This window comes from Triticum aestivum, chromosome 7B (genome assembly GCF_018294505.1).
Source record: "Triticum aestivum cultivar Chinese Spring chromosome 7B, IWGSC CS RefSeq v2.1, whole genome shotgun sequence".
Classification (NCBI taxonomy): Eukaryota; Viridiplantae; Streptophyta; class Magnoliopsida; order Poales; family Poaceae; genus Triticum; species Triticum aestivum.
Genome location: NC_057813.1, coordinates 722,819,974 through 722,823,796, shown reverse-complemented (window position 1 = coordinate 722,823,796; position 3,823 = coordinate 722,819,974).

Below are 3,823 nucleotides of genomic sequence, written 5' to 3'. Positions count from 1 at the left end.
GATCTTGTAGTGGACTAGTGGTTAGTTTTAGTGGACTTGCTGTTGTAGTGGACTTGCTGTTGTTAGAACTTGCTGTTGCATCTGTTGAATGTGTAGGATCTTGCAGTTTTTTGGTCAGTCATGAGTGGGTTATCTAAACATATGTCAAAATTGTGTAAATATCTAACAGTCCACACACATTCATTATATGTGATCCTTTTATATTTATCAATTATATGTGGTCCTTTTATATTTATTCCAGCAGGTTTGTATATGTACCAGCACCTATCTTGTATGTCAAAATTGTGTAAATATCCAGCAGTAACATTCCTGATTATTGTGTTGCTTATCTATGCCAGGTTCATGTGCCTTTGTAGCTGACCGTGACGACGATCGGCAAGTGGCAACTCGCACCTCTTTCTCCACCTCAAGAAAATCTGCATCGACCCGAACCCGAGACCATCAAGGTGAGCAGCACAATAATATGTCAGGTTCAGGTCAATATTTTGAGCAAGATGAGACACTTCGTGTGAAGAGAAAGACCATATCTGTGTCAGAATTATCTAAATATCCACATATCTAAATATATTGCAATCCTGATTATTGTTATAATTGAATGTCCACATCTAAATATATTGCAATCCTGATTATTGTTATATTGCAATCCTGATTATTCTAGATTATTGTGTTGCTTATTTTGTTGTGTGCCTTTGTTTTAGGACTGCTTGTTCTGATCAACAATGGCATCAAGTCCAACACAATCAGATGCAAGAGCATCGGCTGTAAATGAAGATACACCAGCCTCTAGTGCAACTCCCACTCCAACGCCAAGCTCTAGTGCCAATGCAACGCCAGCTGAATCTGTTGACTTGGAGGTGCCATCTCAAACAACAAGAGCAACTAAACCGCAGGATGCACACAAGTTGGCTGGTGTGAAGAGAAAGCTCAAGTCTAAGGTGTGGGATGAATTTGAGAGGGTTCTTGTGGGCGGAAAATGGAAGGCTGAATGTGAGTGGTGCCATAGTAAGCTTGGAGGAGAAACAAAGGATGGAACATCACATCTTCACTCACATTTGGCAACATGTGCTGCTAGGCAGACCACAACAGCCTGGAAGCAAGCAAAGCTGAAACTGACCAAGGCGGAAGATGGGAAAGTGAATGTGGAGAATTACATATTTGATCAAGAACTATGTAGGAAAGAACTTGCTTTGATGATATGTTGTCATGAGTACCCACTTGCTATGGTAGATCATGTAGGTTTTAGAAAGTTCTGTGCTATGTTGCAGCCTATGTTCAAGGTTGTGTGTAGGAATACCATTCGGAAAGATATTCTAGAAATGCATGAAGGACAAAGAGATAAGTTGATAAAGTACTTTGCAAACTTCAAGAATAGAGTTGTTGTGACTTCAGATATGTGGACTGCTGGACATCAAAAGAGAGGATACATGGCTGTAACAGGTCACTACATTGATGGTTCTTGGAATCTAAAGTCATTCCTTCTAAGGTACAATACCATTGCCCCTATCTTACTGCTTGTCTAAATACCTTTGCTCTTATTCATGCTTTCTAACCCAATAATTTATAATTTTGCAGGTTTGTATATGTACCAGCACCACATACATCTGAAGTGATTTGTGATGTTCTACATGAAGTTCTGGTAGAGTATCATCTTGAGAGAAAGATATCAACTATTACTCTTGATAACTGCACAACCAACGACAAGGCAGTGGAAGATCTCCTAGATAAGTTAGACTCCTCCTCTCTCATGCTAGGTGGTAAACTGTTGCATATGCGTTGTTGTGCTCACATATTAAATCTGATTGTGAAAGATGGGCTTGCTGTTTTGGGGGATGGTATTGAGAGGGTGCGGGATAGTGTGGGGTTTTGGTCAGCAACTCCAAAAAGACATGAGAAGTTCGAAAAAACTTGTCGCTTGATGAACATTGAGTACTCTAGGAGGTTGAACCTTGATTGTAAAACTAGGTGGAACTCCACATACATAATGCTTAGTATTGCTGTGCTGTATAGGGATGTTTTTGATCGTCTTAGTCTGCGTGAAAGGCTTTTTAATTGCTGTCCAACAACTGTTGATTGGGATTTTGCCAAAGAGATGATTGTTAGGCTCAAATTATTCTATGATGTCACTACCTTATGGTCAGGAACTAGTTATGTTACAGCAAATATGTTCTTCCCTAAGGTTTGTGGTATTAAGTTGGCAATTCGCAAATGGACTACACCTGATTATGAGCTGTTGCAAGATATGCCCGATGAAATAAAAAAGAAGTCTGAACTGATGCAAAAAATGTCCGAGGAGATGAAAAAGAAGTTTCAGAAGTATTGGATAGATATCCATGGTCTGATGGCTATTGCCACCGTTCTTGACCCAAGGTACAAACTCCATATGGTGCAGGCTTTGTATGGTCCTCTCTATGGACCTGAGGCTGCAATTCAAGAGGTTGCGCGCGTGAAGCAATTGCTCCGTGAACTGTTGGTTCAATACCAAGATGCCTCTTCTGCGGGAACATCAAATGTTGCTACTGCTACACAGCCCACTGCTTCAGTTTCACAGGAAGAAGTTTTTGACATATTTGAACAGTACATGTCTTCACAACCTACTGCTTCATCTTTGTTGGTTCATACAGAGCTTGACATGTATTTAGAAGAGCCAACCTTGCCAAGAACATCAGATTTTGATATCATCAATTGGTGGAAGTTTGGGGGGATAAAATATCCAACTCTACAGCTTATTGCTCATGACATCTTGCCTATTCCGGTCACAACGGTAGCATCGGAATCTGCATTCTCTACAAGTGGTAGAATCCTTAGCCCTCATCGTAGTAGGCTCGCACCAAAGATGGTTGAAGCTATAATGTGTATGCAGGCTTGGTCTAATGCTGACATGCTAGGTAAGACAACTCAAATGTTGCTCTTTTGCTCCTATTCTACTTCTGTTTTGTTGTTGCTACACTATTTTTTTTCTTGCTTAGATAATTTACTAGAATATATACCTAAATCAATTACACTACTGCCATCTAATGTTACATTGCTTGCAATTTTAGGTGAGAACAACTCATCACTCTCTACTGAGTTTCAAACTTGTCTAGACGATGATGATGAACCAATGGTAACTTGACATTCTCAACTTTTATATTATGTCTTGATTTCGCAACTTTCATTTGCAACTTTCAATCTTAAGTCTTGATTTCATGCAACTTTCTAAATTATCTTGTACCATTTCCACGATCAGGATGAGGAACTCTCAACTTGCAATAACTATTAGGCTTGCTGATTGCGGCTTGCCTCCATGGAGTCAAGAATGAAGAAAATGGAGGACCGAGGAGCTACTGTGATGGGCTCTTCAAGTCTTCATTTCATTTATTCCGCTTACCATGCTTGTGTTGTGTTAAGAATTAGAACTTTCGGCTTGTAATCGTACTAAGTATTGTCATCATTTGTGCCAATCGTACTTCCAGCTTATCAATTATGTGGTTAGACTTGAGTTGAGATGATTGAATCTATCAAACTTATGTGGTCAAAAATATTGTGTCTGTGCTGCTAATTTACTGTTGTGTAATGTGTTTGTCCTTCTGTATTGCTGTTTTGTTATGCCAAAATTATTGTTGTTTTTTTATGCCAAAATTATTGTTGTGCTGCCAAAATTATTTTGGTTTGTTATGCCAATGTACTGCTGTTTTGTTGCTATAATGATGATTGAATCTGTCAAAAAAAATTGTGGTTTGTGCAATTGTGCTCCTCTTTTATTGTTGTTTTGCTGTTGTTGGTCTCCGTGGGGATCCCCATGGGGATCGGGTACCCGTTGTTAGCGGGGATGGGGATTGTTCCC